The following is a 15,788-nucleotide window of genomic DNA, read 5'->3' as shown; positions in this document are numbered from 1 at the left end:
GAAGGAAACAGATTTAACTGGATTGATGGATCATCAGCCAGTTTTTGTGGAACTAGGTCACAGATTAGTGACCCTGGAATGTTCAAATAGGTTAAACAACCACTATGGTAGCTTCTCTGAAATCTGGTGAGTCATATCCAATTCCTTCCCTCAGCAAAAGTTCAGGGGTTGAGACATATGTCCAAATAAGTGAGACAAATGATATTAGTCATAGAAGAGGAACTAAACAGGAGCCTCTAGAGTCAAGAGGTGAGGGTTTTTCTGCAACAAAGCTTCCAGTAGATAATGCCACTCACTGTGCAGAGAGTAGTTTTATAAAAATATAAATTTTATTATCTCTTCTAGTAAAGTTTATAGACTCATTTCTGAGTATGTATCCCAGAGAAATCCTCATGTAGGATCTAAGAGCAAATGTATAAGACTGGTCTTCATAGCAATTCTGTGGAAATGGATAGTCGGAGACTAGGTGCTCATCTATAAGGATACAGATAAGTAACTGAGGGCATTTATCCACTCTAAAATACTAGATATTTCAAGGCAATGAACTAAACTACTGGACAGATACACAGCAGCAGGGACACACTTTATCACATTGATATACACACTAACTGAAAAATTTACAGTTGAAATGGTTCTCTCCAGCTAAATGGAGAGAACTTGATGTGGATTTGCTTTATAAATACTCTAACAAAAACACAGAAATAAGTAGGGCGCTGGATAAAATATGAATAGTAAAATGTTGTCAATTGTTGAAGCTTGGCAATGAATACACCACTAGCATATATTCTTTGAAGAAACATCTATTCAAGTCCTTTGCCCATTTTTATTGTAATAAAATACATTTAACATAAGACTCATCAGTTAAACCATTTTTAAAGATAAAAATTTGGTGACATTAAGTATATTCACAATGATGTACATTCATCATCACTATGTAGTTCTAGTATACTTTCATCACACAAACAAAAACTGATACCGAGGAAGTAGTATGAATGCAAGCCAGAAAATGAGTGGGGAAATATCTTTAAAGTATTAAAAGGGAAAAAAAATGTCAACAAAGAATTCTATACCCAGTGACAATACATTTCTAAAACAAAGACAAAATAAAAACTGAAACTTTAAAAAGTAAAAGAATACATCACCAACAGACATGCTAAAGGAATTCCTTCAAGTAGAATGAAATAGATTCCCCATGTTATTATGGATCTACACAATGGAGTGGAGAACAACAGAAAACTATAAATATTTGGATAAATATAAAAGATAGCTTTTCCCTTAATTTAAAAATCTCTTTAAAATGTAATATTTTAAAGCAAAAATCATTACAATGTATCATAGTATTTAAAACATATATAAAAGTAAAATTAATGAAAACAATAGTAAAAAGGTCAGTAAGGGGTAAATGGATATATACTGTTACAAAGATACTATTCATAAAGTGTTATACTATCACATGAAGGTGTACTCTGAGAAGTTCTAGCTGTGTGCTATCAAACCCAAAGCAACCACCAAAATATCAAAATAAACAATTATAGCCAATATGACAAAAAAGATAAAGTAGAATAATGAAAACTCATTAATTCCAAAGGACTTAGAAAAAGAGAATAAAGTAAACAAAATACAGATGGAACAAATACAAAATAAATATCAAATGTTAGCTTTAAACCTAATCTTATCAATGATCACATTAATTGTAAATGGTCTAAATACCTCAATTAAAGGAAGAGATTACAATATTGAATTAAAAACAAACAAGACCAAATTATATGATGCCTGTAAGAAACACACTTCAAATATAAAAACAATGATAGTTTAAAAGTAGTATAATTGAAAAATACTACAACAACATCAAAAGAATCTGCAATGGGTCTATTACCACAATACAAAGTAGATTTCAGAACAAAGATTACTTTGTATATATTACAACATACAAATATATATTATATTATATATTAGAAATATTATAAAATATTATTAGGAATAAAGAAAGTCATTTTATAATAATAAAGGAGTCAATTCATCAAGAGGACATAACAATCATAATAGGTTATGCAACTAATAAACAGAGTTTCAAAATACATGAAACAAAAATTGATAGTACTACAAGGAGAACTAGACAAATATACAGCTACGATTTGAGATTTAAATACCATTTTTTCTATAACTGATTGAACAATTAGACAGAAAATCAATAAAGATAAAGAAGACTTGAAATAACATATGAGTCAAATTGACCTAATTGACATTTATAGAATTCCCTACCCAGCAATAGCAGAATAAGTATTATTTCCAAGTACATACAGAACATTTATCAAGATAGATCACATTCTGGACCAAGGAAATACATCCAAAATATTTTAAAAGATTCAAATCAAATAAAGTATCTTGTATATCCACAGTGGTATTAAATTAGAAATAAATGACAAAGATGTGTTGTTTTAGCATTTATATTTTCCATTAAGTTCAAAGTATTAAACCTGCCCCTATTTAGATGATATGACTGTCGATGTAGAAAATCACAATCTAAAAATGCTCCTAGAAGTAATAAGTGAGTTTAGCTAGGTTGCAAGAAACCAAGCCAACATACAAAAATCAATTTTATTTCTACATACTAGCAATGAACAGTTGGAAACCAAAATTTTTAGTACTATCTACAATAGCCTCAAAAACATGAAATATTAGGAATAAATCTAAGTAAAATATGCAGGAACAGTATGCAGTAAACTAAAAAATACTGATGAAAGAAATCAATGAAAACCTAAATAAATGGAGAGACATACTATGTTCTTATGATATGAAGACCCATGTATGAAGATTCAATATATTTAAAATGTACATTCTCTCTAAACTGATAGATTGAAATTAATCCTAGCAGGATTATTTGTAGCTGTGAACAAGCTTATTCTAAAATTTACATGAAATAGCAAAGAAAGTAGATTAACCAAAAAAAATATTTTCTTATTATAAATCTAGAGGACTTACACTACTCCATTTTAAGACTTAAAATAAAGCTGCAGTATTCAAAACAGTTTGGTATTGGCAAGAGGGTTGAAATACAGATCAGTGAAACAGATGAGACAGTCCAGAATTAGAGAAAACACACATTGTTTAATGGATTTTTGACAAATACATAAAGACAATTAAATGAAGAAAAGATAGGCTTTTCAACAAATGATGCTAAAACACCCCTACGGCAAACCACTAAATTGCTCTATGTCACTGTTAATTGTTCTTAGATATTATACAAAAAGCATGACCCCAAAAAACAAAAGAATCAATAAATTGGGATTAATCAAATTAAAAAACTTTAGATCTGCAAAACACACTGAAAAGACAATAAAAAGACAACCCACAGACTGGGAAAAATATTTGCAAATTACTTATCTGATCAAATAAATTTTCTCAGAATATAGAAACAACTCTCAAAACTCAAAAATAAGGAAACAAACAGCTCAATTTAACAATGAGCAAAAATTTGAATAGCTGCTTCTCCAAAGACCATGTCATTTCTTGCATCTGTGCTTCCATATTCTCCATCAATTTTGGAAAATTCTTGGCCATTACCTCTTCAAGTATTGTCTTTGCCCTATTCTCTCTCCTCCCCTTCTGGGACTCAATTACATATATGTTATATCTTTTCACTGTGTTATATATGTATGTTGCACGCTATGCTTTATTTTCTCTGTGCTTTATCTTAATTATTTTATATTGGCCTACTTTCCAGTATAGTATTTGTCTCTTTTTCAACTGTCTAATTTGCTCTTAAACACATCTATTGATCTCTCAATTGCAATTATTGCATTTTTTATTTCAGAATGCTGGTGAAATTTCTACATATTCCTTTATTTTTTAGAAATACTAGTCACAGCTATTTTAAGGTCCATGGATGATAAATTCACTATGTGGATTTTCTATGTTCTTTTTTAATATTGTCTGTTTCTTCACTGTTCTGTGCTTTGGTGTAGCTGCTAATTTTTGATAGAGGTCAGCCACTTTGTGTCAATAATCCATGAGGCTTTGGATGATGATATCTCTTTTTCAAGCTGCCTAAAAGGGGACAGATTATCTTAATCCAGTTAGGAGATAAATCCACCTTAGCCTAATGCAGTCCCTTTAAGTCTTGAACTACCTCTATTTTTCTGACTTTTTTCGGGCTCTCGCACTTTTTTGTTCTTGTTGGCTTTTTCATATGCATTTCAGAATCAAGTCCTCTTGTTCTTAAAAAATTCATGCTGCTATTTTTATATGCATTATTTTAAATCGAAATAAATGACATTTTTATGATAATGAGCCCTCTGTCCAAGAAAGTCAATGTCTCTTTTATCACTTTTATGAAGATTTAACTGACATACAATAAATTGCACATATTTATAGTGTATAATTTGGTAAGTTCTGACACATGCACACCCATGAAGACATCACCATAACAAAAGGCATTATATACCTACTGCCCAAAAGTGTGCTAGTGCCCCTTTATAATCTCTTGCCCACACCTTTGTGCACATACTCCTGGCCCCATCCACAGGCACCCACTTTCTGCCACTACAAATTAGTTTGCATTTACAAGTGATTTCTGTAAATGGAATCATGAAGTATAAAATTTTTTTGTCTGACTTCTTCACTTAGCATAATTATTTTGACATTCATCTATGTTACTGAGTATATCAATAGTACATCCTTCTTTGTTGCTGAACAGTATTCCTTTCCTGTAGATATGTTTTGCTTATGCATTCACATGTTCATTGACATTTGGGTTGTTTCCACTTTTTGACTATTAAAGATAAAGCTACTAAAGAGCATCCATGTACAGGTCTTTGATTGGAAGTAAGATTTTTTTCTTTTGGGTTAATATCTAGGAATGGAATGGTGTGTATTCATATGGAAAATGTGTGTTTATCATTTTAGGAAACTGCTAAACTGTTTTTCAAAGTGATTGTACCATTTCACATTCCCACCAGCGGTGTATGAGAGTTCAAGTTGTCTCAAATCCTTGCTAACAATTTCAGTACTGTCAGTTTTTATGATTTTAGCCATTTGGACAAGTATGTAGTGGTACCTCATTATAAGTTTAATTTTTCGAATGACTAATGATAAAGAGCATCCTTTTATATGCTTATTTGTCATCTCTATATCTTCTGTGGTGATGTAACTGTACAAATCTTTCCCCCATTTTTTAATTGGGTTGTCAATCTTCTTATTCTTGAATTGCAACAGTTTTTCATATATTCTAAATATTTAAGCCCTTTGTCAGATGATATGTTTTACAAACATTTTATCCCATTCTGTCACTTTCCACTTAATTTTCTTAAAGGAAACTTTGGGGCAGAAAAACTCTTTTAACTTCAATAAAAAGAAAAGCTTGTATAGCAATAACCAATAGATGAGATAAAAGAAAATTTCATAATTATACAAGAAGTAATTAGGAAAAAAGTTCTAAATTTCTATGCACCTAAAACACTATATATCCACTTTTATCTCTATCTGATATATACAGTGTGTAAATATATATTACATATTACATATTATATGTTCTATTCATATTATATAAGGTATATGTATGTACATATAACAGAAAAAAATTGGAAAAGTGAAAAATTGACCACAATATTGATATAATTAAGATTATATCCTCTTATATTAATGGAATTAATCTTGAAATCAATTTCAAAATCTTAAGCAGAAAATCTATAATTGGTTAGAAATTAAGTAACACACTGCTAAATAAGCCATGTGGCCAAAGAAGAAATCAAAAGGAAATTTTAAAATATTTTTTCCACTTTTTTTCTCCCCAAATCCCCCCAGTACATAGTTCTATATTTTAGCTGTGGGTCCTTCTAGTTGTGGCATGTGGGACATGGCCTAACGAGCGGTGCCATGTCCCCACCCAGGATCCGAACGGGTGAAACCCTGGGCCGCCAAAGCGGAAGGCACAAACTTAGCCACTCGGCCATGGGGCCAGCCTCTAAAATATTTTTAACTAGACAATAATAAACATATCAAATTTTACAGGATGCAGCTAAAGTTGTGCTTAGAGGGAAATATATAAACTTAAATGCATATTTTGGAAAAGAAGTAAGGCTGAAAAACAATGATTTAAACTTCCATTTGAAAAGAAGAGCAAGCTAATCCTAAGGAATACAGAAGGAAAGAAATAATAAAGAGTAGAGTAGAAATCAATAAAATAGAAAATAGAAAATAGTCTAGAGAGAATAAACAATGCAAAATTAGTTCATTCAAAAGACTAATAATATTGGCAAAGCTCTGATAAGAAGGACCAAGAAATGTCAGTATACAAAGATTATATGTACTTTGTATATCAACTAAAAAATAGAAAATAATGTTTAAAAGTGATACCATTTATAATAGCATCACAGATATAATAACCAAAAAGCTGATTAAAAATCCACAACAGGGGCTGGCCTGGTGGCGTAGTGGTTAAGTTCACAGGCTCTGCTTCAGTGGCCCGGGGTTTGCAGGTTTGGATCCCAGGCACAGACTAGCACAACACATCAAACCACGCTGTGGCAGCCTCCTGCATAAAATAGAAGAAGATTGGCACAGGTGTTAGCTCAGTGACAATCTTCTTCTAGCAAAAAGAGGAAGATTGGCAACAGATGGTAGCTCAGGGCCAATCTTTCCCACAACAAAAAAAATCCACAACAATACTAAAGAAAGATATGCAAGAACTTTACCCAGAAAAATTGCAAAACATTACTGATAAGGCCATCTCAGCAGATACAGAAAAATCATTTGACAAACATCTAAAACTCATTATTGATAAATAGCATCAGAAAGAACAAAACATTTTAAACTAAATTTAACAAAAATGCAAGACCTATACAATACAAACTAAAAATATTTTTAAGAGCAAATTTGAGAGAAATGTATGAAGTTTGTAGATTTTGGGACTTAATATTGGGCAGTTCTTCCCAAATGGGTAAATATATTCAATGCAATTTCAATTAAAGTCCCAGAAGTTCATTTGTAGATATTGAGAATACTAAAACTTATATGAAATAATTATCTAGAATAACCAAAACAATTTTAAAAGAGCAACAAAGTTAGGGAAGTCATACCACCTGATTTCAAGGCTTCCTATAAACTGTAGTAATAAGAAAGTACATTACTGGCATAAGGATAAACATACAATCAGTAGTACAAAATAGAGAGTCCAGAAATAGGCCTTTATGGATGTAGTTAATTGATTTCTGACAAAGATGCCAAGGTAATTCAATGAGGAAAGGATAGTCTCCTCAACAAATAGTGGTAAAACAATTGAATATTCAGTTTCAAGAAAAAAACAAAAAAGAACCTTAAACCTTACCTCACACTACATGCAAAAATTAACTCAAAATGTATCAAATACATAAATGTAAGGTCTAAAATTATCAAACATCTATAAAAAACACAGAAGAAAATCTTGGTGACGTTGGGTTAGGCAAAGATTTCTGAAATATCAAAGGAAAAGAAACCACATGAATTAGACTTCATCAAAATTAAAACTTTTGTTCTTCAAAAGACACTAGTAATGGAACCAAAAAAAAAAAAAAAACGAGTCACAGAATGGGAGATACTTGCAAAACATATATCTAATAAAGTACTTCTATCCAGATTAGATACAAAAAAAAATTCTTCCAATTTAGTAAGAAGACAAATCAATACAAATTAAGCAAAAGAATTGAATAGCCACTTCACCAGAGAAGATAATCAAATGGCAAATATGCACATGAAAAGTTTTCACCATCATTAGTCATTTGGGGAATGAAAATTAAAACTGCAATGAAATGTCACTATACAACCACTAGAATGTCTAAAATAAAAAGACAACAATAAATTTTGGTGAGGATTTGGAGAAACTGGAACCCTCATACATTGTTGGCAGAAACTTAAAATGATACTGCCACTTTGGGAAATAATTTTGCAGCTTTTTAAAAAGTTAAACATAGCCTACTCTATGCCCTAGAAATTCTCCTCTTCGTTACCTATCCTAGAGAAATAAAAACCTATGTCCACAAAAACATTTATATGTGAATATTTCTAGCTATGTAACTCATAATAGCTCAAAATGGAAACAATCTATGTGTCATTCACCAGGTGAATGAATAAATGCAATATGGCATTCAATTGAATACTCACTCAGCAATTAAATTAAAGGGAACAAACTACTGTTACATGCAACATGGATTAATATAAAAGATATTATGCTAAGTGAAAGAAGCCAGAAACAAAAGACCACATACTGTATGATTCTATTATATTAAATCTCTAGAAAAGGCAAAACTATATAGAGAGAAAGCATATCAGGGATTGCCTGGGTCTGGGGACAAGAGCAGAGATTTGCTGCAAAGAGGCACAAGGACTTTTTGAAGTGATGGAAATGTTCTAAACCTGGATCATAGTGATGATTGCACAATTGTATAAACTAAATAAAACATCAAATGGTACAGTTAAAATGGGTGAATTTTAAGGTATGTAAATTATACATCAATGAAACTGTTAAAAAAACATTATTAAGAAATATTAAAGAAGACCTCATTTAATGGGGGCATATATCATGTTCCTAGACTCAAAATTTAAAGACAACTCTCCTCAACATAACTGCAAGTAAAATCATGACTGTGTTGTAATTTTGGGGGGAAATTGATAAAGTGATTCTAAAATTTATATGGAAATACAAGATCAGGAAGAGTCAAGAGAATCTTGAACAAGGATGGGTGACACACTATCAGAAATCAAAGCTTACTTTAAAGCTACAGTAATTAAGGCACTGTAGTATTGTTATTGTGTTAAAAAGAGAGAAATAAACTATGGAGCAGAATATAGAATCAGGAAGCAGACTGTACTAGTTTCCTATTGCTGCATAACAAATTATCTCAAACTTAGCAGCATAAAACAACGCCCATTACAGGTCAGAAGTCCAGGTGGGCTCAACTGGGTTTTCTGCTCAGGGTCTCACAAGGCTGAAATTAGTAAGTTGGCTGAGCTGGGATCTTTTCTGAAGACTTGAGGGAAGAATCTGTTTTCAAGCTCATTTAGTTGTTAGCAGAACCCAGTTCCTTAAAGTGTAGGTCTGAATTCCCTATTTCCTTACTGGCTGTCAGCTGAGAGCTGTTCCCTTCATCTCAAGGCTGCCTGCATACCATCTCACATGGCCCTTTCTATCATTAAACTAGCAACAGTGTGTTGAGTCCTTATATTTCAAATCTCTCTGGCTTTCCCTTCTGCCACCAGTAGGAGAAATTACTCTGCATTTAAGGGCTTATGTGATTAAATCAGGCCCACCCAGATAATCTCCTTATCTGTCCACTATATGGTCCCCTGTGCCATATAATACAAAATAATTATGAAACTGCTATATCACCATATTCACAGAATCCCATGATTAGTGTGTGGCATCCTGGAAAGCCATTTTAAAATTCTGCCTGCCACACAGATTCATATATATGTGGTCTCATGATTTTCCACAAATGTGGCACTACAATGCAGTAGGGAAATTATTTTCTTTTCAATAAATGATTCTGGACCAGTTGGAAATCTATATGGAAAAAATGAACCTTGTACATACAAAAACAGTTTCAGTTGGATCATATACCTAAATATGGAAATTAAAATAATAAAGCATCTGGAAGATAACAGAAAAATGTCTTCATTTCCTTCAGATAAGCAAAGATTTCTTAAACAGGATATTAATGCACTAAACATAAAAAGGTTGATAAATTGCACTTCATTAAAATTTAAGCACTTCTATTTATCCAAAGATGACATTAAGAAAGTGCAAAAGCAAGCCACAGAGTTTGGTACTGGCAGTACATATATCTGATGAAGGACTCCTATCCAGAAAATATTTTTATTAAAAATCCTACATATCAGTAAGAAAAAGGGAGACAACTCAAGCTTTTAAATGGGCAAAGGATGTGGAACAACCCTTTACAAAGGTATACAGATGGACAAAAATATATCAAAAAAGTTCTCAACTTCATTTGTCATCAGAGAAATGTAAATTAAAAACACAATATTTTATCACTATACCATAACTAGAATGACAAAAAAAGGAAAAAAAAATCTGTTGTGATAGATTACATGAATGGCTGCAATTCTTGACGTCTCACTGTATCCACACTCTTTGCCAAGAGACTTTGCAATTCCTCCCATTAAATTTGTGGAGTATATTGCTCTCCCTCTTGACTTTGGGTTTGGCCTTATGACTTGCTTTGGCCAATAGAATAAACAAGAACCAAATGTATGATATTTTCAAGGCTAAGCCTTAGAGTCTTCAGTTTTTCTCCTAGCCCTCATGCATTTTTGCCATCTCCATGAGCAGAAATCCTCTGTGTAACTGCTGCTCACCCACACTCTGGTCTGTGCCTCTGAATAAACACACATAGACTAGACCCCAGTAAAGTCAACTCCAGCCAGAACCATTGCATAGAGGAGAGCCACCCAGGAGAACTTAACCTACATCACTTGACCCTAGGCCTACCAGCAGATATATAAGCAATAACAAATAATTGCTGTTTTAAACCACTGAGTTTTGTGGTGGTTTGTTTTGCAGCAATAGCTGTCAAAAGCAAGCGTTAGGGCCGGCCCGGTGGTGCGGTGGTTAAGTTCACATATTCCACTTCAGCGGCCTGGGGTTCGCTGGTTTGGATCCCGGCTGCGGACATGGCACCACTTGGAAAGCCATGCTGTGGAAGGTGTCCCACATATAAAGTAGAGGAAGATGGGCACGGATGTTAGCTCAGAGCCAGTCTTCCTCAGCAAAAAGAGGGAGATTGGCAGCAGTTAGCTCAGGGCTAATCTTCCTCAAAAAAAAAAAAAAGCAAGCATTAGTGAGGAGGTGGAGCAACCGGAATTCTCATATGCTATTAGTGGAAGTGAAAACTGGTACATCCACTTAGGCAAACTGGCAGTATCTAATAAAGCTAACCATGTATTTGCCCTTCAACCCATCAACTCCAGTCCAGAAATGCAAACATATATGCACCTCAAGACATGCACAAGAGAGGTCAGAGCAGTACTATTCTAACTGCAAAAGCTGGAAACAGTATAATTGATATATATATTGTGGTACATCCATACATTGAAATATTGTAGATAGAGCAATGAAAAGGGATGAAAAATAGCAATATTCAATAACATGGATAACTTACAATTATAATTTTGAGGAAAAGAACACGGACACAAAGGAGAACATATTGTACAGTTAAATTCATAATAGAGTTCAAAAATTGGCAAAATTAATATAGGCTTACAGAATAGTGGTTATCTTTTGGAAGAGTAATGATGGGGTGGAGGCTGCTACATAAAGAGGCTTCCACAGTACTGGCTATGTTACTGGACCAAACATGAGTCCCCTTTTTGGCAAATTAATCAAACTATACCAGAAGTAGGTGTCACACAAACCAGAAATTTTATTTGTGGCATGCAGCAAAGAAAATGGAGATCATAGGGAATAATTTCACAAAGCTATGGCTCCCCAAGCACGGGCGGGGGGGTGCCTTTATTTGGGGTAGGGAATGAATATTCAAAGGGAAGTTTCATCAGTGCCTGTAGAGGTGAGCATAAACTTGACCATGTATGGTTTGAAATCATGCTTTTAGATACATTGCATGATCTAAAAATGGCTTCTTCGCCCCTCCTAGAGGAGGAGACTTTATTATGTTAATGAGGGCAGGTTACTTTAGTAGAATATCTGTCTGCCTGTACAGGTGTCATTCTTGTGGTTGCAGTCTGGGCTGGTGTGGGCCAGTTCAGAGAAGTTGGGCCCAACATGGTTGTTGCTTAGAGCTTATTCCTGGAACATAGCTGAAACCACATAAGCTCAAGACCCCAAAGTCGTTAGAGGAAGGAACATCTGCACATTTCAAGAAGACAAGAGAATTAGGTCAAACACAAAAGCTTAGAGTTTAGGCAAGACAAAAGAAGCAGGTTAGAGTCCATGACTGGTGACAGTTGTGTTCTATATCTTGACCTGGGTGGTGGTTACATGGAAGCATTCATTTCATACAAATTCATGAAGCAGTACACTTGGGATTTGCATACTTTTCTGTATTTAAGTTATACTTGAATAAACAAGTTTAAAAAGAAAAAAGAAAGTGGAAATCTCTCTCTATGTATACTAATATAGAAAAATTCCCAAGATATAAATGAAAATATTAGCTATGGTAATTATCTCTAATTTCTAGTTAACCTGCATATAGCAAGCCCCTGAAGGAATTCAGTTGTACTCAGGGTCTTTTCTGGTAAGTAGATATCACAACTGCTGTCAATAAACAGTGACCCCACTTGGTAATTCACAAGGATGCCTGATGCCTTGAAATCCCTATCTGTACTGAAATCCAAGCGAGATAACCAGGGGTAAGCTATTGCCTCTTCCCCAGTCCTCCCCATACCAAACTCACACTAGACTATAATGGTTCTTTACTTAGGGGTCATGTATATCTCAGTATAGTAGTGCAGTGTGGGAACAACAGAAATTGTAAGTTTATTAGACTTGATCATTCCATTATATTTACACAATGGAAGGGCTTTCCAAACTTGGAAGATGTCCCATGTAGACATTCTATTTCCATCAACTTCCCTTTGCTATCTCTTTTCTCAATAACCATTCCTTTCTATGCAGCCCCTTCTTTCAGGTTCCTGAGGACAGTCCTTTATTGCTATTCCCTTGAGAAACTCCATCTTTCCGCACAAGAAGAGAAAGCTGTCCTCTCCTTAATCACTTCCTGGTTTCTACAAACTGGAGTGTTTCAGGCTTCAGCTAAGTGCTAAAAGAGGTGCTCATCTGCACAGCCATCATTGCCTTTGGAGGGGTCATATGCAGACCCTAATCTCTCAAAGAGTGAAGTGGGTGCCCTTATCACAGTTCTGCTTCTCCACCAGCAAGATCCACAAACTGATTTCCTCCCTAGATTTCCTAATAACCTTACTGTGTTGAGATTTATTTTTTCTTGGAGTTAGTATGACAATAGAATCTCAAATGAGCAAACTATATTTCTGCTGCCATCTTGAGCACAACTTTGCATTCCTTTCAAACAATAAACAAAACTAAAACAAGACTATGTATTTTACTAAGGATTTTCTGAGCTGTGCTTACATTATAAGAACCATAACACCAAGCTTTCTCTTTACATGCAAGAGACTTTGTGCAAGCTCAGTTGATATTCTTTTTCATTTCAATTTTCCTGCCTGATTGAGGCATGGGGATATGAAGACAGGGATGTTGGTTTCCAGTTCATTTCACTATGTCTTTTTCCATTGTTAAAAGAGAGAATCCTGTTTTCTTCAATTTCATTGAGAACACAACATATAGTCTATAAGTTTTCCTTTGGCTTATTCTAGTAAATCTTTTTCAATCTCAATAGAAAGAAGGAGCTGCCAGACAGACCTGTTTTCAATTCAGTCTCTTCTGCACTATTTACAGTATACTTTTATTTTAGTTTTTAGTCATATAGAACTTTTTCTTCATTTTCTTAGGTATGGGGTTGTTTCTGGTATTATATTCTACTGTTCATTTAAACGGTTATTAGAGAAATGCATGGGTTAGATAGAGGCTAGGCTCACATTACCATTCATTAGTGGTTTAAGAAAGCACTTCTCAAATTTTAACATACATATGAGAATTGAGGATCTTGTTAAAATGCATAATCTGAGTCAGTGGGTCTAGAGTGGGGCCAGAGATGACACATTTCTAACAAGCTCCAAATGATGCCAATACTGATGGTCTATGGACCACAAATTGAGTAGCAAATATGTGAAGTACAGATTCTGGAGACAAACTACTTGGCTAAAATTCTACTTCCTCCACATAACTTGGCTATGTTAAAAGAAAATTTTCCACAATTTACTGATCCAGTACACTTTTATTCAGCAATTCACGAACTAGGAAGCATCCAATCTAGCAGATACAAAGGAGCACTGAAGAGCTTTCCAAGGCAAGAGATTTTTATAGACCAAAGTGACCAGGAACAAGGAACTTATATTGGGCATTTGCTGATTGGTTAAAGCGGGGTCACTTTTCTTATGTGGAGCAAAGGGAAGTCTTGGAGCTGGGTTAGGTAACTTGTGCTGAGCAGGAAAGCACTGATTGGTTCAGACCCAGGCCTTCCTTTTCTAGGAGAGCCAAGCATAGAAACTTAATTAAGTTTTGGTTTGCTGATATGGGGCTTAGCATAAGCAACTCCATCTTGGGCCTAATCTGGTTTCTTTAACAGCTATATGACTTGGGCAAGTGACTTAGTTTCCTCATTTTTAAGATGGCGATCATAAGGGCAGCTACCAATTGGAATGTAAAGACTGAAGGAGATAATACACGTAAAATATTTAGAAAAGTATCTAGTGAAGAGTAAATGCACAATAAATGATATAAATCTCTGAGGCAATTTTAATACCATATAAAAAGTGATAATTGTAGAAATCATTATGATGGAGTCTCAGATACTTTTGCCAGCATTTGAATTATACTGATCACTTAGAATAAATGACTTGTTTCAACCATAGAAAGAAAAAAATGTGATTAAAAGAAATTAATGTCCCAGACAAATGACACGCACAAGTGACAACCAGCAGGTGAAGGGAAAGGAATGTATATGATGCTAGATGCATATGAATATACATACATATAGCCTTTATTTAAATCTTATAATAACCCTGCATAGAAGATTTCCATTATACAGTAAATTATTCATTATACGATTTCCATTATGCAGTTGAGGAAACTGAGGTTCAAACAACTTAAGAAATTTGACCAAAGTCACACAGTTAGTAAATGGCAAAACCAGATTTGAATAGATTTGCAAATTTCTATTTCATTGTCATCCTAGAAAAATTAGCTTATTTCTGAAAAAAGATCCATATAGAAAGCGAATTCTCTGGGCATGAATCTCTAAATAATGAAGAGAGTCTCAATTCTTTCAGCTTCAAATGCTTCACCAACCTTTTTGTGAACTAAATTCAGCGACACCTGCTAGCCTGGCTCTACCAAAGGCACACATGGTCAGCATTTCCATTCTGAATGCTGCAGGGGCACTTTGTAATTCAGCCATAATCAATCTGTGTTGGGCTGAGGTGTGTCATTAAAGGTCATGACTCAAGAGCAACTTTAAAATAAAAACTCCTGTTAGCCAACTTAAGTAGGATTAAGCCGCATGAATGGAGGCTGATTTTGCACCTGATTTTAATTCACAGCCAGGTGTCAGATTTAAGTATTTTCTTTGTGCTTTCCAGAAGATGGCTTCTGTGTATTTGCACCTGCAAAAAACAAACTAACTGCAGGAGGAAATAATTACAGGTACAGCTAGCTCAGCAATGCCCTTATCCAAAGATGCTGTGAACATTCACTTCCATTTTCAAAAGGTTTATCACGCTAAAATTGCCTCACCACAAACATTGCAAATACCAGTGAAAGAAAATGGAGATAACATAGGTCCAAAAACAGTGAAGTAAATATTCTGACCCTGAAATTGAAGATAACAACTTGCTTGTGATTTGAGGAATTAATAATTCCAGAGATGTCTAAGAACAAACAATTTGTAAGTATGAATATTTTGGGCATGAAGAATTCCATAATTGCAATGCAATATAGAAGGGCAGTCCTAATGCCATCTAATAAAGCCAGTAGTATAATCAGGTAGGTTTGAGCAATTCAGCCGTGATCACTGGTGTGCTTGTAAAACAGCTCTCCAAAAAGAAACTCTTGATTTGTGTCATTGGCCAACTTATATGGTATAAATACCCCCACCTAGACTGATTTCAACCTATGAATCTGACACCACTAAATACGGAGTTGG

The sequence above is a fragment of the Equus przewalskii genome, chromosome X (assembly GCF_037783145.1).
Source record: "Equus przewalskii isolate Varuska chromosome X, EquPr2, whole genome shotgun sequence".
In the NCBI taxonomy this organism is placed as follows: domain Eukaryota; kingdom Metazoa; phylum Chordata; class Mammalia; order Perissodactyla; family Equidae; genus Equus; species Equus przewalskii.
Note: the sequence above shows the minus strand (reverse complement) of the source record.